General features: G+C 41.2%; 1 protein-coding gene across 3 annotated transcripts in view; it reads left to right on the top strand.

Moving 5' to 3' along the window:
• samd12 (sterile alpha motif domain containing 12) overlaps positions 1 to 24,578 on the top strand; it is a 95,667-nt gene that overhangs the window by 37,012 nt on the left and 34,077 nt on the right. The gene's annotated exons all lie outside the window — the stretch shown is intronic.

Raw genomic sequence — 24,578 nt, 5'->3', positions numbered from 1 at the left:
ACTCGGGAGCGACCTCTGTCCGACGACTTTTGACGTCGCCTAACTGTTTTGCTACTGATGCTCAAACCCATCGCAGGTTGCAAGTCAAAACAAATCATTATTTGTGAGCATCAGCACGGGAAAACAAACAGAGACTTCTACCAAACACAAATCAGCTGTGTATTTATGTGTAATACTATGTTTTGATTATACTATTTTACTGAATAACTGCTGCTTCTTCTTTGTTTTTTTGAATTGCTGTCTATTCAGTGTTGCAAGCGTGAATTTTGCAAAGCAGTCAAGTGTCTAAAATGTGGACCCCCTCTATTGCTAAAGGCCGTCTTTTAAATGCAGAAAGTCTAAGTGTTAAAGAAAAAAAACAGCGTGGAGAGAGACGGAAGTTCAACGTCTATATGACAAGACAAAGATGAGAGAAAGAGAGACATCTATTATCTATAAAGAGAGAGGTTGCAGAAGACAGCAGGAGTGAAGTACACAATAGGGAAAAAGAGCAAGTGAGGTGTTGTAATTACTGCAGTGTACCCAGACAGAATTGGCTAGACGGACAGTGATTAACCTTTAAGGCTTGCTAGGCCATGGGAGGGAAATAATTAGATTTCCCCTCTCTGTGTCTTTGCTATGGAGACGGCAGAGAGTGGAGCCTCATCACTTATTGCTTACAGCAGACTGAGACAGACTAAGCCGGAGTGGATGGAGGGGTGGAGGAAATCAGCACAGGGTGTTGAACGATGATGGCCGTAACCCCAAAAAGCGAGGTGCTGCTCCCAGAGGTCCATGAAGGCGTCGCAGGGTTGAACCCCATGGCCCAGAGGGGAAAACCTCACACAAACCCACATCAAGTTCTGTGTAAAAGGGGAAAAAAAAGTTTGTTACGCAAAAACAGACCTACTTTTAACTTACTCACATGCTCTTCCTTGATCTGTGCGACGTCCCCTCACCAAGATTTGCTTTTAAAAAAAAACCACACACACATACAAAACAAATTGGGCTTGGTAGTTGCCCGTTGATAGATAGAGAAAATAGCATTTGACTCAAACTTCAACTAATAGTAATTGGTTTCTGGGGGAACGGGGGAGCGGTGATGTTAAGAAATGTTTGAGAAGTACTAATCTAATGAAAATCAATGGAAAGTTGCTTTAAATTACCTTGAGGAATACATGTGACTTACACTCTCTATTCATATTTTATCTACAGACACAAACCCAAGACAGATAATTATTGATTGCCGAGTTCACATAGATAAAAAAAAAAAAAAATCAGTGCTGTCAGATGAAACCTCCTAATGAAATGGCATGAAATGAAAAACCGAACTAAATATGAATTTGTTCTCCTGCGTGGTGAAATCTTTCCATCCTCCACCCTTCAATTTCTCTATAAACACGAAGCTATACCAGCCCGAGAATTCTGCTTCATTTCCAAGCATAAAATGGGACTCGCACCTAAATCACATTTCTTCATCTCACCGAGGAGGGAGCGTACCCGGGTGAGGTTAAAATGGTGAAGTTCTGTCATTTCACCTGCAAAAAAAACAAACAAACAAAAAACATATATGAACTCTTTCTAAGCCTTGCAAGACAAAAGCTTTTATTTGGCAGTTATTAGCAATGATGTCAATGTGTCTGTGCGAGGTGAAGCTGTCTTTGCTATTGGCTTCAGAAGGCAGGAAATGAAACCGAAAATATAAAATCATCCGAAAGATAAAAAACCTTTTATAAACAGGTGTCAAAAACCAGCAGCGGCATGAAAAGAGAGGATCCAGCGAAAGATCAGAAAGAACACAGATACAGGCGAGTCTTAGGATGGTACCTACATGCTGTACAGGTTTAGTTTGTACACTTTGACCCCCCTTTCGCATAGTTGGCTCAATTCTTTGTGGCTTAGATTCAACAGGCTGCTGGAATGTTCCTGGGGGATTTTGCTCTGTATGATATGATAGCGTCACACAGCTGCTGCACATCCATGATGGGAATCTCCCATCCCATCGCGTCCCAAAGGTGCTCTGGTGACTTCAGATCTGGTGTATGTAGTGGTCATTTGAGTCCAGTGACCCCATTGTGAGGTTCAAGGGATGTGACGCGGCGCGTTATCCTGCTGGGAGTAGCCGTCAGAAGATGGTGGCCCTTCAGGGATGGACGTGGTCCACAACAATACTTGGGGAGACTTGAGCCTTTAAAGCAGGCTCCCTTGGCAGAAAGCACCAGCAGCAGCAGCAGCAGCAGGCTAAACCATCGGTACTCTGCAGAATGGATCCACGCTGTCATGTTGAGATCAATTTCGGACCGTACCACACGGATATCGCAGCAGAAATCGAGACTCATCGGACCAGTCAACATTTTCCCAATCTTTATGGTCCAGTTCTGATCAGCTTGTGCTAATTGTTCTCCCCTGACAGGAGAGTCACCCAGTGGGATCCTCACAGATCCTGCCCTGCATAGTTCAGTGGTAACAAGTGGTTCTTTAAGTTACTGTTGCATTTCCATCAGACAGAGAACGGCCTCTCGCAGGATGATTCTCTCTCTGGGATCATCCTCAGTAAACCCCAGAGACGGCTGTGTGTGAAAATCCCAGTGGACTGGTCCGACAAATGGTCTAGACCATGACCTTATGCCTACATGCATTGAGTTGCGGCCGTGTGATTGGCCAATTTGATAATTGCCTCAGTGAGCGGTTGGACGGGTGCACCTACTAGAGTGGATTGTGGATATATTTAACCTTAATATCTGCATTCACTGAAAAACACAAGTGTACGACTAAAATAAATCTTATGTCCGGGTTGAAGTGAGTTATGATTCCCATTTATGCCTCTTAAAAGCTTTAAGAGAGCAAGAAAGGGGAATTGAGATGGTTCTAATTGATTAGCTTGTTTTCTAGATAATGACATTTAAATATTCAAATGCTTGTGCGCAAAAGCCAGAGTGGGAACTTTCTGAATTAACTCGAAAACAAAGATTTGGATGCTGTTAAACCACTGCATTGCATTCCTCTCTTCTAAAAAAAAAAAAAAAAAAAAAAAAATCCAATTTTACTCTTTTTTTTTTTCTCCCTCCTTTCTTTCTCCATATTCAATTTCATGCCTATAACCGTTTCAGAGTCTTCAATAACAGGGCTATGCCAATAAATAGTGTATGCTATTACTGGATTGTGAAATCATCACTCTTAAAGAAACTTGAATTACACAGCTGACGGAGCTCTATGAAAGTGGTTTTCTGAGTACATCGTGCTAATCTGTGAATGTAGACACAGGCTTGCTGTTTGTGCTTCATTTGCTGGAACAGACTCTCGTTTAGAGAGAGAGAAGACGAGGATAACTTTGAAAGAAATTAGACAGAGATGCTTTACTGTTTAATGACATGCATTTCGTCTGATATCATGCACTCTTTTTTTTGTAGGTGTTTGGTATTGAAAGAATATTATGATGAGAAAATGTAAAAATCCCTAAATTGTTCAGGGAAAGCACATTCTTCTTTTTGTTTTTTCATAATCAAAGCAAACAAACACTAAATGCACTGAAACCTTTCAAAACTACTAAAGAACGGATCGTCCCCCTTGTTCTCAAGTACGAGCCCCTTCTTTCAAATTGAATTCATTTATATAGAATGTATAGATAGGGAGGCCCTCCTGTATGTTTTTCTCAAACAGAAGACAAATCTCTCTCTCTCGCTCTTTTATTTATTTTTTTTGGTGCTTATTTGTGACCCTTTTTAGGAAAACAAAAGTAGTCCCCTTGACTCGCTGCATCCAACTGTTGTTCTCTCCGGGTCTGATGCCAAATTAGCATCTACACAAACTTCCTCGGACGCCGCCATTGTCTCACTTTCATCATGGCTATAAACCACGACCGAATCACTTTAAAGCTGAAACAGATCTGTATCTCACTCGCTACAGTCGTAGCGATGTTCATGCTAATTAAAAAAAAAAAACAACCTTTAAGACAACTTTCCTTAACATAGCCATAGTTTTCGGACACGAACGGGTTAAGGTACATGAATTTAAAAAAACAAAAACAAAAAACCTTCCTCAGACAACAGTTTAAATTTCTGGTCCCAGTGTGGAAAGTTTACCGGCAGGGTTTAAAGAGAGCTGTGCTCTGGGGCAGTAAAAGAAGGAAACGGTCCTGTTGTTCTTTAAATGACCTCGGTTCTGTTGCTCCAGGCACCTTCGTGGTTTCATCAAGAGTATCTCTCCAGTCAGAGATCTTCGCTCAACAGTCCTCCTCTGTCTTCATGCCATGAGATTTCCACGTAGAACATTTGCCGAGAGAAGAGAAGAAACTTTACCGAGCTTTCAGAGTTACTCACTGGTGGCTCACACACTTTCCCAGCTAGTAAATTAACACTTCATTTTGCGGTCTAAATGACTGTGAAATAAAAAAAAAAAAAAAAAAAGCAGCCAAATCTAATATTGAATGCAAACAGGCTTGAGGAGAGAACAAACGTTGACGCCTTGACTACAAGCGAATTAGTTTAAATATCTTCTCACAAAAGATAGCTGTTTTTTTCTCTCTTTTTTTTTAGTTTCTTTACCTCAGAGTCCATTCAGAGAATATCTTTGGTGTCCCTCTCCAGTTCTATAACTCTACTTGAGAAGCTTTGCATGAATCACAGTTCTAGAGAACCTGTATTCATCTGATACAAATGCAGCTTCTGTTTGAGTTCACACAGAGATTAATTCAACCTATTTTACCTCATTTAGCCTCACTGAATACAAATGTTTGAGATTTTAATATAAAAAATCAAAATGGTTGAAAACTTCACACTTGTACTGCAGTTATCCAACAACACTTCGACTTTGTATCTGCATCTGTTTTAATCATGGCAGCCTTTTAATAGGAAGGTGTTGCTTGCGGAGATTAATCTAATATCATGTTTTGTTTTTTTTTGTCTTGGTTGTATCTTTAAGTTTGTTGTTTTTGTTTTAGTTCACTACCAGCCCAGCATATCCTGAAGTCATTAGCATTCAGTGTGAGCTTAGCTACTAGCTAAAAATGTTTCCCTCCAGAAACGGTGGAGACCAAAATGGAGCACAAAGTCAGACGTTAATCAAGTGTCATATTTGTTGGTATCCTATCAGTTTAGTTGTAACAGTGACAGTTTGTTCGTTGTGCGGATGATAATATCAGTTATGGTACATTTAAATGTTATCTATGGACTGCTGACAATGTGTCGTGAGCCTTTTTCAGGTTTGCATTAAAACTGGAGCGTGGAACGTGCCAATGACAAGGCAGCCATGTCCTGAAGCATAACCTCCCTTATCAACCTAATTTACTCTTAAAGCGACCCCATTTTTAATAAAATCACCAAACAAGAGCTTGGATCTCATTCAGAAAATCTTCGCTGAAGCTTTAAATCATGAAAAAGTAGAGATATTTTCTCATATTTCCTTTAAAATTGCGTACTTCTTTTTGCAACTGAAGCTTCCCCCTCCTGGCTGTTTGAGAGAAAGCAGGTTTAAAGCAACTCTGCATCGGTTTCACTTATCACACAGGAAAACTTTGTGCATTAAATACACGATCAGTTGTCCAGTCTGGACCCAGAACTATAGCCAGCTGGAGAGCTATATATGTATGAGCTTCAGGTTTGACGCCAGAGAGCTTGTTCCTATATCCTGTATATTGCAAATGGCCTCAGAATACAAAAGGAGGGTTTTCCAAAAGTTCCCCCCAAACATGTAAGTATAATTCATAAAAAACCTGCCCGTATTTATGACTTTAGCAGAGGAGGAAATCAAGAGCAGCAGTTAAGGAGGAGTTGGGGGGGGGGGGGGTTCTATAAAACAGAGAAGACAACGGGCTGTTTCCCCTTTTTCAACCAGGATGACAAAGAGCCCCTAACATTCATGAGAATAGTGATTCTGTTCCAAGCCACACTCTCTGCCAAACTAAATGCTTTTCTGTGCATTTAGTTTGCAAACAAAGCATTGTGTCATAACCTTTAATTCTTAAATAATGATTTTCAGTTGTTTTTTGGACGGCTCACACAAATGATGTCATCATGCTGACAACAATTTTCGGGCCTTGCGAAGGGTCTAGACCTGTTCGTTTAATTCGGCAGTGTGTTGTTTAATTTTGAGGACTTGTTGGATTTGCACCTATAATATTTTATACAATGTAGTGGATCCTATGTGCCTTTCACAGTCAAAACCCTCATAATCCACATTGTATCTGGTTAGATCCACGATTGCTCAAGCCTCCCCAGGGGGGCTCCAGACGGTTTCAAGGGGAGCCTCAGTGAATAGAGGTGAAATGATATGAGTTATCAAAGGACATTGTGTAGAACAGAGACACAGTAGTGGGGGGGGGGGGGGGTATTGCTTTCGTACTTTCTGAGAGTCAGAAACTGATGAGTGACTCAGGACAGACATGGACACTGAAATGATGTAGAAGAGCCATCATTGGTTAGCTTTTCCACATTTTTATACTGGATAGACTCAAGTAACGCAATAATGATCCATACTGGCATTTTTCCGAGACGCCCACCATCTCAGAAGCAAAAAAAAAAAAGTTAGTATTCAGCCACTTCTGAACAGGCGGTCAGAATGTACAAGGGATCTTTACTGAGGGCAAACTAGCCAAAAATTTGTGTCAGTGGCCTCGAATGAGTCTTTATTGCAAATGTTCACTCTGACTGGAGGAGCTCAGGGTGACTTTTGTCCTTCCTTTGGGCTTTTCAGTGAATCAGATGTCTTGCTCCGGTGTGTGAGGAGCTGAGTGCTCTCATTAGCTGGTTTTCTCTTCAGGATCCTGCCCTCTATGGAAGCCCTTCCCTTCTTAAAACCCCTCTTGACTTCATCCACACTATCTCCTCTCTCTTTATTTCTCTTCCTGCTGCAAGGGAAGGTCAAATTAATTCTTTTTCATAATTTCCTGTCAGTAAGATTCCTCCCTCAGAGACTCCATCTATGGCTCAGTGCCTGAAAGATGTGAAAGTGAATACATTTGTCTCAGTGTGCAGAGTATTTTTTTTAATCTTTATCCCATATAGATGTATAAGGTTATATCACATCTCATATTTTCTCTGAATATGCAGATGCCTTGGGGTGACACTCCGCATTAGGAACTAATGTGGGTTCATACTTACAAAGGAAGTGTCACAAGGGCAAATGGCTTCCCTGCTCAGACGACACAGCGCGCCATAACCTTGCTCGTTACCGCCGGCGCCATCGCTGCTATCTAAAGGCCTCAAAGCTACAGACATGCACACAAAACAGCAACACACCTCAGATGGTTATGAAATACAGAGTAATTGCTTCCCCTGTTGTGAGAGTAAAGGCTCCTTTCATTGAGGTATGAATTGACATTGGCCTTGATAACCCTGACCCCGTAACTACGATGGCATTTACTGGATCTGTTTACAAAAATATTGGTGAGAAGGGAGGGGAAAAGAAGGGATGGCTGTTTCAGAATATTAAATAAATAGATAAATACAATGAAGAAAATACTTATTACCCTAAGCTAACTTTCTCCTTGACATATACGAAAGCTATTCTTGCTTTTCCCACTCAGGGCCTCCAATTATACTCTGAAAATGCTGCACGGTAGACAGTCGGCCATTTTCTTTTTTCTGCTCATGGAAAAAAAATAAATAAATAAGGAGCTGAGACAGGAGTTGAGCAATGTCAAGGTTAGACAAAGCACATTTAATCAAATTTTACCCAGGGAGAAGGAAGGGATGCACACAAACCTGTTCTTACTTCCAGTGCTTTACAGTAGCGCTCAAGGACAGAAGAATATGAACAGTATGTGCATATCTCTTAATGAAGCTGAAGAACGAAGAAAGGCAGAAAGAGGAAGAAAGAGGGCAACGCTAGAATTCAAACAACGTGAGCAAACTTGGAAAAGACAGATGATCAAGAAAGATAACCAGAAAGCAGAAGGAGGAAGAGTTGCACAGGTGGAGCAGCCCAAGGCTTAGCGCTGGTACTGTGTGTGTGTGTGTGTGTGTGTGTGAGCGTGTGTGTGTGCGTGCGTGCGTGCGTGTACTCGATGTTTTGACCCCTGACCCTGTGCAAAGGGAATCATATTATTTTGACAGGTCCACTGACATCAGATGGAATACTCTACTCTTTAGCCAGAGTCTACAGAGAGACCTTGGCAGCCAGATGTCCATTGGGGGTTGAAGCAGGAGTGCGTATCCTGTCATGTGACTGCTTAGCTGTAACTATGCTGTTTGTATAGATGTGATCTCGCACCACAAAGGCCAAGTCTCACCAGGGTCTGGATGCCGTCACTCATGCAGACTTAATGCAGCTCATGCATTTTTTAGAACTGAACTCCGTAAGTGGTGTGTTAGCGTGAAATCACAAGCTGAACTACATGGAACAAAAATGACCCTTCTGGTGGTTGAAAACCAAACGCTCAATACTTTGTGCTGCTATGCGGCAGTGGGTTAGGTTTCATGGTGAGGAGCCACATTCATTAGTTTACAGTGAAATAAGAAGCCATTAAGAAGTCATTCTATCAGTTGCTTGGCTGGTTCCACTTAGTCTGATGTTGTTTCCAGCCTCTCTGACCACCACCGGACATCCAGGAGCCCAGACGGCCAGGACAGAACAGACTCCTGAGCACACGGCACTTCCCGGCATTTGCTCATGATCTTTACAAAGCTGGATCAATAGCCATAGGACACTTAGTGTACTCCGAGACTAGCCATTACCCCATAAACAAGCCTGAGCAATAGCTCAGTAATAGAGAACAGAAAATGGCAACCGAAAAGTTTTCCTGCTTGCACTCTGTTGTCAGGGCAACAGCAATGCAATTTTGAGGTAGTGGGGTGGTAAGTTGCTTATATAATGCCGCATCAGTGCAGAGACCACGGTGTATTCGTGGTGTGGTGCCATATTTAATGGATCCGGAATAAGAGTGCCGTAAATGCAAAAAGTTGAGCTGTTTCGAAATCGAATTACAACTTAATTTACCACTTTAATCAGTGAGTAGGATCAGTTTATTACCTTCACACAATAGATCCCCAGTAAAAGAGTCAACATTTACAGTTGATTTGATATAACTTGTTAATATGTTTCTAAAGGTACTGAGATTATTTCATCACAGTGCAACTACAGTTGTAGTCAAACAGAAGCAGCTCACAGAAATGATCTGTATCAGCCAATCAATCCAGACGACTACGTGGAATGCACTTTTACGATGAATACACAAAAAAATGAGCACAGGAGTCAATCACTGGCGCTAGGCACTACAGTTCGTCTCCCAGTGTTCCCAGTATCAGCCAACAGGAGGCAGTGTAGTGCTTCGCCTCTGTCATAACTTTGTAAAGAGACAATTTTGGTAAACAGATGTTTCCTTCTAAATATGGGAGATGTGTCGTCTTTTTTTTTGGGGGGGGGGGGTGTCACACTGGATGATCAGTCCCATCTCAAAGCAAACCTCAACAGGCCAGCGAGGGGGTGAGTAGGAGGGACAGCTGTGCTTCAGAACATTTCCAGACAGCCTGGCCAAGTGTGAATGCACCCTAAAACTGTAGGTTATCAATAAATATACTTGGCTTGTTAGCTTAGTGTTAGCTTAGCATCAAAGGAATTATCCTGCTAAATGATTTTGGAAGTTATTAGCAGGCAGGATTAAAATGCTTTTGTTGGTACACTGTACCGAGTGATGCTTCACTGAAAAGGTTTTCTTTTTTACTGGAATGATCTGTGACGTCTGTTCTTAGATGGGAGGAGTGACGCATGCAACATCGGAGGAAATGAACTGAAAGTAAGGGACGATTCTCTTAAACTTTAACTAGAAATAAACATGTTGGGCACCTTTTTCCTTCCACTGGTCAAAATGTATGCTTTTGTGTTTACTTAGATGAAGTTTTTGGGGCTGGGAATCTCGTAACTGCGCTTTGACTGTCTGTCTAATTTGTATTAGTGTTGCTCTTCTTTCAACATTTCAAAATGCATGTACTGTAGTCTCTATAGGAGAGAACAAAAATGCTTAATTTATTAGAGTGGATCCTGGGTATTAATTAATGAAAACATTTGAGACCACATGTAGAGCAAGAGGACCACTTGCTTTAATACGTTTGAAATGATGGGAGCTGACAATTGTGTGGAAACCTTTTAATGTCTCCAACTCTTAAGCACGGAGTGTAATTTCACCCATCAATCGTCCCAACTATTAGCGAAGTTGAAATCCGTTGCTGTCTGTCCGTCTGTGTGTGCCTCAAGCAGATGACCTGCTTAAACCTGGAGAAAGGGTGACTGGCATAAAAAGAAGTACTTACTCACGACTCCCTTTAGAATGCACAGTTCCATAGATGCATAAAGACGAGCACGAGGAGCGTGCGCATGGTGCGGAGTGAAAAGAGAAGGGACGCCAAGGACATTTTGAGGGAAATGTTGTGCATCGGGTAGGTACATAAAAGGAAATGATGTATATTACACCAGTCAGGGATCATGGTTTGTGTTGGAGGATTTATGGCAGCGTACTTAGCAACAGCACAGCAGCACACCTGATCATCCATTATTATTGTAACATCTCTCTCTCTTTGAGGGCAGACATGATTGATGAGGGGCTCTTAATGACTTTGGGTTGAAACTTATTACCATTAAAGCAGTGCGGAGCATCTCTAAAGAAGTCTATGCCACTGTACCCTGATGTCAAATGATTCGTCGGTATAGGCTGTTCTCGTTCACTCTTAGCACTATGAGAAGTAATATTATGTAATTTGTATATAAGCTAGATATGTGTGACCCCTAGCGCGACGTCAGGACATTTGCCGCTGATTTCTAATGACAAAACTGGGCTTTCTTGAACAAAAGCCATCTGGCTATTTTCAGATGTTTCATTGATCAGTAGCCAATTTTTGTGCCTAAACCCAACAACAGTACGGGTGAAACTCGTTCCTTTTCCGACGGGAATTACATGCGTTGATCACTCAATTGTGCATGGAACTGGTGCTGAACTTTTCCCCAAGACCAAAGTTTCATGAGAAGACGTTGCTACAGAACCGTGTTCAAGGGGAGGCGTAACCAACAGCGGAGAAAGCATACTCATCCTTTACTTAAGTAAAAGTACCTCAAAAGTTGTTGTTTTTTTTAAATGCTACTAGGAAGTGTGTGCAAATTATCAACCGACTAAAAGTTATAATTCCCACTGCAGAGTATATACTTTTATAATGCATTAAAATAAAAGCAAGATTTCACAACGGTAGCGGGTCGAGATCACTCTGAACTATTCTTCATCCAAATGCATCTAAAGATTCATTTCACTATGAATTAATCTTTTTATTGCCTCCATTAGTGGATAGACCCTTTTCACTGCTGCCATTTTAAAAATCAATCATTTATCAAATTAATTATGGCCTTTTTTTTTTTTTTTTTTAAGTGTGACAGCCAGTGAGAATATAAGGGCCCTGGTCCACGTAAGTGGAACCAGCCATTATTAATGTTATTACACCTGTGATTGCGCCGCACTGACACGTGAAAAAGGCCTGTTGACAGTTGGTTTGTAGGAAAATTCTGTACATGCTCTTAAGGATTATTAAAATAATTGCCTGTTATCTGTCATTTCACGCATTAATTAGCTAATCATATCAGCTATACTTATTCAAACCATTGCTTTTTCTTTAAAAGATAAAACATTTTTGTGCAAAAAAAAAAAAAGTAATTAATACAGTAACGACTGAAACCGACAGATAAGTACAAAGGTATTTTCCTCTGAGATGTGGTGGAGTGGAAGTACAGCTTAAGATGCGTACGAATGCAGCGAAGCAAAAATTCTTTGACTCCTTGGCTTGTTTCTATACAGGCAAATTAGAAGTGAAAGGGTTAATTGCCCAGCACTCTGAAAATAAAACTCTCTCTGGCATAATAGATGTGATTGTATGCTGCCCTCTACTTTCACAGTCTCTTGGAAAGCATACATGTCAGTGACTGGCTTTAAAGCACAATTTGTTAAAAGAAAAAAACAAAACAATATCAAAGCAAGCCTTGCATTAGAAACACTGATCAACCCACCCAATGTCAGTTGTAATTGGTACCATTAGTCTTTTTATGCTTGATTGCCTGCCAAAATGTCAGTCTATCTGTTTCCCTTGCGGCATTTTTCTCTTTCCCCCCCCCCTTTTTTTATTGAACTGTCGGTAATTAAAAGTGATTCTGTACTTGTCTTGATGCCAATTTGGAGACTTAAAATTTGAAAAAAAAAAAGTTGTAATGGCTTGCTCGTGGTAAAATCTCAGACGTTGTTGGAAAGCTCAGCGCTCAGATACTCGCTGAGTTATGTGTCAGCGTGCGTCGCGTCATGATCAAAGCAATTAAACAGGACAGACGGTGTCCTGGATGACTCATATTCAAGGCTGTATTGATTCTGCTAGGGGAAAAAAAAGCTTTTGTGAAGAGCATAAAGCGTGGTTTGAAACAAAATCATATACACTGACAATGAACCGCACAAATGGAACCAGCAGAAACTGAATAAGCGGCGAGGACGCTATCTGTCCTAGCAGACAGCAAGTTGTGGTATATCAAGGTGGGTCTCTGCTATTTTTGGAGGTTTAATGGTACATCTATTTGGCTGCTGTCCTAACATTTTACAACTGTTACTGTAGCATTTTTAGCCTCCACTGCCATGGCAATGAGTCAAGGATGGTTGGGTTGGACACTGTCCAAGTTTTGACACCTTTAAACATTCTTCAAACTTTACTGCGGTATTCCTGGTTGATTAACCTCTTGACAAACCGACGTCTGTGGGCTGTTGGAACATTAAGTACCCACTATGTGATGTACATAATTTACAGATGCACATTTAATAACTGGTCGGAAAGCAAAGATTCTTGCAATTTGGTTGATGCAAACAATTGCATGACACAATCATAGAGGGCGCAATTAGCACCTCATTCAGATAAGCAGTGATTACCTAATTGGGGGCGACTTACCTAAACTTTATCGTGATTCAGTGATTGTTAATACTCTGGCTAAAACTGTACTGTGTGTAGAAAGGTCCAGACAATCTAATCCAGGAGAATTTGTTCTAATGCGTTATTCATCATATCCATAAAGACACCGTGTCAGCTCTTGCATTCTCTTGTGAATGAGCCACTTGGAACAGAAAGGGCCACAACCAGTGAAATCCCGAAAATAATCATATGTAGTTTAAATGTGTCATTGCGCAGCAGAATTATTTCACGGGATGAAATGGCTGTATTATAGCCTGGAATTTTTTTTTTTAGCCCAACCCCCGATCAAGGTTGAAATTACCATGCAGCCAATGTTTTACCTTTAGTCAGAAAACACATCTGCTAACTTTGTCTTTCTAAACAACTTTGTTTAAAAGATTTGGTTAACTGGCTTAGACTAACTCACTGTGGCTAACTTGCTGCGGTTTACTTGGTGTGACTAACTGACTTTGATTTTGGCTAACTGCAGCTAACTCTCTGTGGCTTACTTGCTTTGACTAACTAGCTGTGGCTAACTTGCTTCAACTAACTTGCTTTGACAAACTTGCAATAGCTAGCTCACTTTGATTTTGGTTTACTTAATGCAACTAACTCTCTGTGGCTAACTTGCTTTGACTAACTCGCTGTGGCTAACTCACTTTGATTAACTCACTGCGGCTAACACTGCAGCCGACTGAAACAACATTATAATTAGCATTATACCTATTGATAATACTGTCATACCAATTAGCATGATGACGATTCTTAGCAAAAAGCACCAGTGTCTCTTTAGCCTCAGAGAGCAGCCAGCACCAGCTTCAAGCCTAACCAAACATCCAAGAATAAAACAAACTCTCTGTTTGGCATATTTGAAGATATATTGATAAGCACAAGTATTTACGTCAAATAAAGTCATCATTTACTCCATGATAATACTGTGGCTCAGTTTTAGTAGATGTGACGGACCCGAGCAGCCTCCCCAAGTATAGGGGATCAGGGCAAGCCAGATTCAGGCAACGAGTTTGGAACACAAGAGCCAGCATAGCTTCATGTGCCAGAAAAAGACTTTTATTTTCCATTTTAAAAAAAAATGCAAAGACCTGCAGACAAACATGGCATAATCATAGCCTCACACCAGGCTAGTAGTTCCCCTCTTGGCCCGGGAGCTGAAATGAAGCTCGCTTAAATACAACTCTGAGATATGCTCAGTTGGAGCAAACCACTACTGAGGGGAACCACCAAAACCAGAATGGTTGTCTTAAGATACAACAGTATACATTACAATCAACCATATACCCACCAAACAATTTTCATATCTACGCCACATCTTTGTACAGTAAGTGCATAAACCACACAAGGTGCAAAAACCAACACCCTAAGTGCAATGGGGAACAAACCCCCCCCCCCTTGCCCTGCACTCAATAAAGACTACCCCTGCAGCAGCGCACGCCTCTGCTGAGGAGCAGCAGAGCCGGTCCGGACGTGTAGGTTGATACCGGTGAGTACAGGTGAGATTATGTAGTCCCCAAAAATATTGCTGAGAACTGTGCTGGTTCAAGCTTTAGGTTCTAAATAGAATTAACAGTCAGTTAAGTCTGCTTTTTATCCACAACACCACCACAGAACCTCAAGCATCAGAGGGTTTTTTTTAACCTCTATTTAATTGCTTAATAAATATTTTAGAGATGAGGGTTTCCAGGGGGATGAAATATAAATTTGCCCTTTTCTGAGCGTGTAAATAGCTCATAATAGTCACCTATCAATGTTGTGAACTTGTAGTTGTGAATGCGCTTGTATGTGCAAAATAAGATGACATGATTCCAAACCTTTCTCCTTCAGGCTCTCCTGAGTATCCTGTCTGTGAACATTCTCATGTCTTTCATGTTGCGTGCTACTAGAGAGCAGTTTGTCCAGAGCTTGTCATCCTTCCACATTGTTCACAGCGGGGAGTTATTAGAGACGGGGGGCCCCCTTTTCCTCTGGAGGAAGGTTCACATCGGCACTAGTTTGTTGAAGGGTCTTTCTTTTTGTTTTGTTTTTTTTGCAATTCCACATAATTCATTTTTCTCCACCTTTTTTTTTTGCACACCAGCTGTGAAGGCCTGGCTGCTCTCATCTCTCTTGTTTATTTATCTGTTTATTTACATGTCTTCTCTCCATCCTCCTCCCACATCGCTGTTTAATTCATCCGGCAGCATTTTTCCATCTCCCTTCCTCAGAGTCTATATCTGCGTGTCCTCCGTGATGTTTCTCTGATAGTGGTGAGCGATCCTTTGCTCCTGCCAGTCTCAGTGCTTCAGGGACATTCCTGATATAGTTCTATAGCCTTTGATTATCCTCCAGACTGACCCCAGGATGGCCCGGCCCTGATGCAGCAGCAGTCTGCCAGCTGCTGCTACTGCTGCCGCTGCGGCTAATGAGGGACATCTAGTGTTCCCCCACTGCTGGCTTACTCCAGGATTTAATGCGTCCCTCAGTTTATACCTGCGGCTGCTCTCTTGTAAATGAGAAAACAGTAAATAATGAAACATACGTTATAACTGATATACATATCCTGTGGTCTTTTGCAGACAAGCATGTTGATGCTTAATGGTAGCACGTATGTAGCAGTCGTGTGCGATCCCTCGTGTAAATTGGTTTATTGCAGATATACTGGCAGCTTCGCAGTACATAACTCTGCCTTGACATTTATGTCTGACGTATCTGGCACTGCAAATAAAGATGCAAACAGGGTTACAGTACATCAGTGTTAACCTTAATGACTGCAGCAGGCTGGAACTTCTTCCTCACCTTCTTACTGTCGCTTTAAGAAGCATTCCCCCCCCAGCTCACGTCTTATCCATGTTTGTTAATGTCTCCATACACGCATTCATTTCAATTCAGCAAATATTGTGGGACAGCGGAACTAGAACTCTGTAGTTGTAAACTCAACAGCATATTTTCTGAGATGGAAAAGACACAGTTGATGAAATTGTGTTGTATCCAACACACACCTATTATCAGTATAGGGGCTTATTTATATGCTGCATAAGAATTGCTATTCACTCAAGCCACTCTTGCTTTAATTTTGTTCTTGTCATTTAAATAGATTTTACAGGCCCCAAACTGGGAAATTTATAAGACTTTGAACCACCTTTATCCTTTGTATCATGACTGTTGATGACCATGACTGGTTGGTAAATACTTTTCGCACAGCCTTATTTAAAATAATTTCCTTTTTTATGATAGATGCAAGGTATTATTTTGCACTTTGCTAACTTGCTTTTTATTTTATAACTAAAAAGGGGACTTTTCACAAGATTTGTTCAGCGTACTTGCTGTACAGACCATGTCAGAGAACGATATCAAGTATATAAACTTAAGAAAACCCAAAATTCATTTGATAGGAGGTAAAAATGAGAAACAATCCTGATATTGATTGGCATGTTGCTATACTTGTTTAACCTTTTTTAATCAGGAAATGCTGACTTAGCATGCACCAGCACAATGCCTCTCCAAGACACAGATGTGTGTTTTCTTTCAAAACCCTTCAGCAAACAGGTGTGTGTCTTTAAAACTCTAGTTATTTACACCCGATATAAAATGTGTCAGTGTATTGAGATTCACAATGTCACACGTTCCAACAGATGTACATCAAATATAGAGATTCTTGCTGCATTTGCCTTTTTGAATTAATGGAGAATACAATAGAGGTTATGGAGGAATCCCATTTCAATTTTAGTGATATAGCTGCGAAGATTATTTAATTTAATTCGCCGCCCCTCATGCACACACGCGCGCACGCACACACACACAGAAACTGCAAATACAGCAGTAAAGGTCCACATTTACATAGGCGATGAATCTTTAATGAGCCATCTAATGATACGGCTACCTGAGACAACTTTAGCAGTCGCTGCTTTGGTTTCTTTGACTTACTCAAGGCACAAACGGATGTACACACACCGGCTATGCTCATTTCATTCACCGTGTACACAAGAGCTCTTTTGTAATTAAAACTTGTATCATGTATGGTAATTAGAGGGGGGGAACACTGTTGATGTTTGTAACCATGACAAGTCAAACAAAACCTCTGTGACCTCTGCACTCGGTTGAATGTACACAAACATACACACACACACTTCTCAGTGTCCTGACTGTAATTATGCAGATGGAGAGAAAGTAAGTGGCTAGCCAGCAACGCTTTAATTTAAATTCCTCCTTTCACCCTCTATGTTTCACTAATAGTTCCATTTACAGTAATTTGTTCCGCCTGTGGCAGTGACTCACAACAAAGGCATTTGGATTTAGCGCAAAATGCAAAACACACACACACACACACACTCTTCCCATTTTTCCTAAGTCACTCCATCTTGCCTCAGCATCTCCACCTTTTCTTTTTTCCTCTGGACTATCGGTATTATAGCTTTTGGCTGCAGAAAGTGTAGAATTATGGTGTGTCAGTGTTTTTAAGTGCTGCCACTATAAAATTGGGCGCAGAGTAACCATAAGAAATAGAATCAGGCAGGCAGGCAGGCCACGCTCTGCTATGCCAGTCATTTACTACCTTTGCACCGCAGTATCATGATACAGTGCACACTTGGGGCACATGACACCAAATCTACCCTGCAGATATTTATTAGGGATATATTATTTTTCACTATGCACACATTTTATCATCAGTTAGATAAGAGGGGCATTTGTTCCTTTTTCATTTGTTTAATTTCACCCAGGGGCTTGAAAACGTTCATCAGATCTGTTTTATTTGCCTGTTGCCATGCGGATTTCAAAGCCGTTCACTTTTGAGTGACTTTGATTTGTAATGCTGATTTGACTACTTAACCTCTTCTCGGAGGAAAAGTCACCCTTTTCAGAATATCGCCAGTTTGTGATCCTTTATGGGATCTTCTAGTTCTATAGCGTTTGATGACATCAGCACTCGAGGGCAGCTGGAAAAAGGAGAAAAAAAAAATGTCAGCCTTGTCCAAGCATGCAGAATGACGGAGCATCCACCATACCTCGGCTTTCATTAAACAGTTACCTCAGCTCTCTGTAGCCTCCTCATCCCTCAAGAATTGGCACAGTTTTATGGGAGTGTTTCTCTTCCTCTGTTTAGAAGAAATAACTCCTTGTATAAATATCTCCTGACAAAAATCTGACCTGTGCTAGTTTGATATCGATCGAGTGATGAGATGCACCGTTTTGCAAAACGCTCCACTCAAACTTCATCGCTGCATCTCATCATTTTTTTTTAGTTATTGTTTGTTGTTGTTGTTTTTTTGGGTGTTTTTTGTTTTTTTTTACGCCTCCATCACGCTTGGCTTCCTTAGAGTTAAAAGTTCTCAGTCAACACCTTTTGCCACACATGAACTACAAAAAACACGTCTGAACGAAGGGAACGAAACGAAGTGGATCCGCACTTGGACCTGTAGGACTTATTTTTTCAGTTTCCCAGAATAGTTGGAACGTTTAGTCGCTGGCTTCCTTCGGCACCTTATTCATGCTGTGATATTGCAAGGGAATTTACATTTTGTAGAAATACAAATAAAGAAAAAAACCTTAAGCATTTTGACTAAATACATTACAGCACACTGTAAATAAGCACATTGAGTTCATACTGTATTTAATTTATTCAAATGAAAAGTATTCATTTCTGTTTATAGCTTTCACATAAAATGTGAATAACTGGTGTGTTGTGTGACGGTGGTCCTATTAACAGATGCCAGGGGGGTTTAGGATCGTGTTTTGAATATTCAAACGTACAGAAAGCCATGCTATTTACTTAGCTGCATCATCTCGTGATCAAGAATTAATTATGGCATTATCTGGAGAGCTCTTTTTTATAGTACAGGTGATAAAGATGAAGAAACAAGCCTAGTTGTCTCGTGATGATGCAAAAATGAACTTGATCTCAAGATAACGGCATAAAAAGACATTACAAGCATGACCTTGTCAGTTTCAGCTATGAATACTGATATTATTACTATTCATCTTTTATTTTTTTCCGTTCTGCTTCTTAGGATATCTGGTGCATTAGCGGCTAGATGCTAAATGTGGTGCTGGACACGCAGCGTGCAATGTGTTCTTGAAAGGTTTTACGCTTTAAAAAAGTAACCGTTTATATAGAAATATGCATTAGAGCAGCTTTTAATGTGTCATTTTCAAATAACAGTGGGGACAAAATGACAGCATCCAGGGTATATTTAAAGGATTACTGAGCTTTTTTGTTTGTGGAAGATATTGGACATATAAGCAAGAATATCAGATATCTGGAGGCATTTCCAGATGTGAACTGCACACTACCTCCTGAGGTGATACACCGCCTTCTGAGAATTCCTAGGAATTTTATGTTCCTGACAGTGGGATGTAAATTTATTTATGCGAGTACTTAAATTTAATGACATTCACATCTGATAAACAGCGGCTCTTCTCTCCACTGTGTTTTACATCTCTGCTTGCTATTCTTAGGCACTTCAAACACGCCAGCTGAGTCGTAGACTTCATTTTGCCTCGTGTGTGCGTGCGTGTGTGTGTGTGTGTGTCCTCTGGGAGAGAGTCTCTAGCAGATGATGGAAAAGCAGTGCTGGTGTAATTAAGGCATTGGACTGAGGAGCTGGTTATGATTCTCTCAGCGATAATTTGCTAAGTTATTAAAAGGTGAGACTTACAGGGAAGTTTATTGTTATTCAAAATTAAAATGTGCCGCGTCAGTGTAATTGCCTATCTAATGATAGAAGCAGGATGGGACATTTCATTGCCTTGCTAGCTGGTCCGCTAAAACACGGTGACTAATGAAAGTTCCTAAAATAACTATGATGAGGATATATTGAAGTGAACTCTTGGATCCTTCTATCTTTGCAGAGGACAGAAGGAAAGTGGGAAGAAGTAAAACGGGAAGAAATCACAGACGGTGCAGATATTCACATTTTTACAAGTTCAGGTTTCTCTGTTCCGTGTGGAGGGAATGTCACGCGTGTTAACGCTTTCCATTTTGCACCTTCTGTTACAAATGATTTCATGAGTTCATTAACTTGGATTCTTTTGCCCTTGATTCAATACAAGCCACACGAGGACTGTCCTCTCCATTGAGATTGCTTTGGTTAATATAGTTGATATAAAAGGTGTTTGCCTCAGGTTTTCACCTGTTGCATTAATTGGTTTGCTGGTATGTTCTTTTCAAGTCTGTTGTTGTGAAGTGGTTTGGGTTGAATGCTGCTAACGTACTTATCGGTTAGATGTAGCTGGAGCCAGAGCGAGACGTTGAATCAAGCCTGCATGGGCGATAGTTAAAAAATGTATCATGATGAAAATTTTCATTTCACTCAGTATCGACAACTGTTACTGGCCTATTTTACTAAAGCTTATGAGGAAAAATGTTCTATTTAACCACCTGAAAAAAGTCAGTAAGACCTGGGGGGGGGGGGGGTGCGCACGCCATACTGGTGAGCTGACCTCTCGTTCATTTTCTCACTTAACACTCTTTATCTTGTGTCAGAAGCCGACTTTGTCCCTGAAAATCACACCTTTTAAATAATTAGCTGTCTGCTTGTTCTTGCTTGTTTGCTCAATGCAGCTGAATTCGACACATTTGTAATGTGTTTTCATGACAATTTGCAACTATGGCTATTCTACATATTAATACCCTCCAGATGTACAAGTACAGGAGGACAGTCCTTTGTTCTACTTACTTGTACGTATCCAGTCTCTTCAAGCTGCTAGCGCTTGTGTTAGCTCAAACCTTCATTGTTCACTTGGTAGTTTGCTTGCATCAAGTTGGGGTCACACCGACCACGAATGTACCGGTTGTAGAATTTGATGACAGCAGCACTTGTGGTACCAGATTTTTTTTTTTTTTTGTACAAGGTCAGACCAAATGAACCCCATCAGAGGGGGAAACACACCAGAGATCAGTTGGACTGGACTAAATAAGGCGAGTGTGAATGTTTTGAGTTCATCTGTTATGTTCCTAACTCTAAGGGTCTTTCTAGCAAAGGTGCAGCAACTAACATTGTCTGATAGCGGAGGGAGTTTTGGCTCGACACAATTTAAAATGGTTTCTCTCATCGATGGGTTTCGGATTAACTATTTTGCCAACGCTACCCCACCACCCACCCCCTCCTGCAGGAAGGAAACACAGTACCACAAAAACCAGGACACATCTTTCATCCAAGCCCAAGAAAGATGACAGTTATCACCTGGTATTATGTGGAGCTGTGGATGCTATCCATCCTTGTTCACCATCACGTGGGAACGCTCACCAAATGTCAGACAGATGCTTCAAAGTTCATCACAATGGAGCATTTTATGACAGGGGTAGTCATTTATACGTGCACTCACGCACGTGCACACACTGGTCCGCGTGCAACTCTTCAAAGCCCAACCATACAAAACCTTTTATAGATGCAGTAATGATGCATTATAGATTTTCCTTACAGGCAGCCCATTTTAAATTAGCTCTTTGTCAGTAAAGCTTGAGGTCCATCAACAAATGACCTTTTCCAAAATCTGCCCTCTGTCAAAATGGAAGGTGCATAGTTTAATTCTGACTAGCAGCCAACAACGTTTGACTTATTCATCACCTGGGTATTTACAGCCCAGACCGTATACAGGGAAGGCACTTAAAGCCAATCTGTCTGCCTTCCCCATCTCTGCTCAACATTTTTCACCTTCTGCTAAAGAACATGAGATGACGTGTCAGACTCCTTCCCACACATTCCAGCTCTTCCTCATAATCCCCTTTTCTGTGTGCTTTTCTCTCTCTTGCTGTCACTTGCCGTCTTAGTCCTCTCCTGTACTTTTGAACTTTTTCCACCCTTAATCCTGTTTCCCAAAATGGCCCTGTGTCTCTATCCAGCTCGGCCGGCCTGCAGCAGCAGATTTAAGGTTTCCAGCCAAGTGTACAAGAGCAGACAAGCCATGAGAGAGAAGTGAGAAAGGAGACAACAAAAGGCAGCGAGAGCTACTGGCAAACTGACAAAGAAAGTGAATTAGAAAGGTGTAAGAGAGGATTGATGTAAGTGGTTCCAGAGCTGACATTATCATACCTGAACCAGAATAGGCCTTCCTGCCTCTAACTGGCTAACCTTCACACCCTAACCATGTCCTTTTCTTCTCTTCAACCATGTTCCTGTTTATTTCTTCGACTGATATGATCCTCTTCCTCACTGGATGAGTGAAAATGATGGTTACGTGTTTGATAGTCCCTCCAGGACACCGTGGAACTGTTAAAAAATAAAAACAAACACCGCTTACAAGTTAAGGAGCGTCTAGAATACATTGCCTGAGCATCTGTATTTATTCCAAGACTTGGAACAGTTTCAGAAAATAAATACAGATGTTCAGGGCCCACATTCTAGGCGCTTCCTAACTAACTAAACTTAGCCGTGTTTTGGATCATCCATCACAGATTTTCCTCAGACAGGAAAGAGCAACTTCCTAGATAAACACTTGAGGATAAATGTGAAGCTGTCCTAACATTCATGTCGTCTACCACATGCTCACATGCTTCCGTTCATTCTAAACCTCTTTGACTTGGATTTCCAAGTCGAGTTTCTGTAAATGTTGCGTCTTTGCCCTCTGACAACAGCTATTTAGCCGGCTGCATCCGTCCGGTCTTCGACCTCCTACCCAAGGTCGTCACTCCGAGGTGGCATTCCCAGCACGATTTCCCTGTACCTGGCCGCATTTGTTTGGTTTGTCACATGAAGTGCGGGATGATACCAGCCTGTCCTCATCAAAACAACCTTCAAATGTGTCTGATGCTCAGCCAAGAGAAGAATGACTGTCGAGGCCGAGAAACAAAGGTGGACGTCACGTGACATCAAGGCTACAGGAAGAAGTTGGGGTTAATGGGAGACATCCTGCTTTACGGACAAACACGAAGGGTTGCACTTGTTTTCATCCTATAGATTTTTTATTATTTACCAGACTTGAAAACTGCCTGATCACACAATGGAAGCAGCACAGGAACACACACAACATAAAACAACAAAAAGAAAACAAAGTCAGTCCAGTTTTAAGACACAATAAAAAAAAAAATACTACCAAAACTTTAGAGAACTTCAGAACTACACCTGAGCATGCATGAGTAATTGTACTGACCATATGTGCCTGTGTGTGTGTGTGTGTGTGTGTGTGTGTGTGTGACAGAGAGAGAGAGAGAGAGAGAGAATTTATGTGTTTGCTTGTGTTTAAACTGTCCCATCTGATGGGAGGTAACAGAGAGAGTGTGAGAGAGAGAGAGACAGGAGAGGAGGGGACAGACAGAGAGAAACTGCTTCCACTGCACTGGGCTCCGGGGAAATCTAACCAGGCAATATCCAAACCAAGTTGCTCTGCTCCTGCCACCTTCGCCCCACACAATTACAATACTATCTGACAAAGATATTGAGCACAGATCCCTTGCTATTTCTGTGGACGCGTGTACCCAGCTACAGTCTGATTTTATATAAAAGTACCAAAAAATGCATTAACTCTGACTTATTGAAAAGAGAGGCCTTGCAGCCAGGCAGAGCAGGCAAACACGGCAAGAATATGTTGACTCTCCCGAGTCCAGGAGAGACATCATGTAGCACTCATCCTCTTCTCTGAGGGTGACCTTTCTCCTTGGTGACACAGCTGAAATCAAGGGGGCAGCTCCTCTTGAAGAAAAAAAACAAGTTCCCTCCCTCTGTACGTATTTGTAAACACCCTGTTGTGAAATTTAAAATCATATTCATTAAAAGAACTCGCGCAAATGTGCAAAACGCTTTTTTTTTTTAAACATAGTCTTCCCCTATGTCTCACAGCGGTTTGATCCTGGAGTAGTTTCTGGAAGCCTGTCAGTGGTGGATGGTGTCCAAAATAAATAGACTTTTCAAAAGGTTGACGTTACTTCTACCGCTCAAAAGAATCAAACACATCTACAACTGCAAGCAGATTGCGTTTTGTTCAGTCCTTTACCTCACATCTTGTGCTCAACCTGTTCTTCAACCTCTTTTAGTTTTAGATTGTTGGATTTTTATGAATACAGAACACTGGTGGTGGTGGGGGGGGGGGGGGGTAGTGTCATGGAAGAGCCCATTAATTTTTGCAGCCGATCTGAATTACAGGGCGAATACGTGAGTTGTTTTATTGTGAGATTGAACATTTTTCATAATCGGCACCGGCTGGAGAGGAAGTAGGTGTTAAACAGACATTTTGTGGGGACAGTTTAACTGGTCCTCATAAAGAAGGTTATAAGTAAAGAAAATGAATCAGGCGGATAAATAATACTCGCAGAATTTGGGGGATTTTTTTTTTCTTTACTTTTTCTGTTGTTGGCAGAATAAAAGAAACCCAAAACAAAACATGCCATTCATGTGAGATCTGAAAAGCAGCGCAGGGCCACTAAAGTCACCGTATCTGTCTGGTTTCCTTTTTTATTTGATGTTCAGATGTCTTTAAGCACTGTGAGAGCATGAGAGTGTGTCTGGGAGTGGGTTGAGTTGACCAAGTGAGTTGGCAACTCTACCCACACACACATGCACACACACTTCTTCTGTCTGTGAGGGAATAAAAAGCTCAGCAGGTGTGTCCTGCCTCAGCGGACGTCATCCTAACATTGAAGACAGTGATCACTGCTTTGATGAGATTGTTAACTATTATTGAAGAAAATCCATTCCTGCTTCATAATCACTACTCTGTGTACGACTGAACAAAATCATTAGCGGTTTGAAATCACAAATTAAAATGAGAAAAATCAAT

Source organism: Aulostomus chinensis, chromosome 22 (genome assembly GCF_037954235.1).
Source record: "Aulostomus chinensis isolate RoL2024-O1b breed Wild chromosome 22, RoL_Achi_v1.0, whole genome shotgun sequence".
NCBI classification, from domain to species: Eukaryota; Metazoa; Chordata; class Actinopteri; order Syngnathiformes; family Aulostomidae; genus Aulostomus; species Aulostomus chinensis.
The sequence above is the reverse complement of the archived record's forward strand: the minus strand, read 5'-3'. Positions and strand labels throughout refer to the sequence as shown.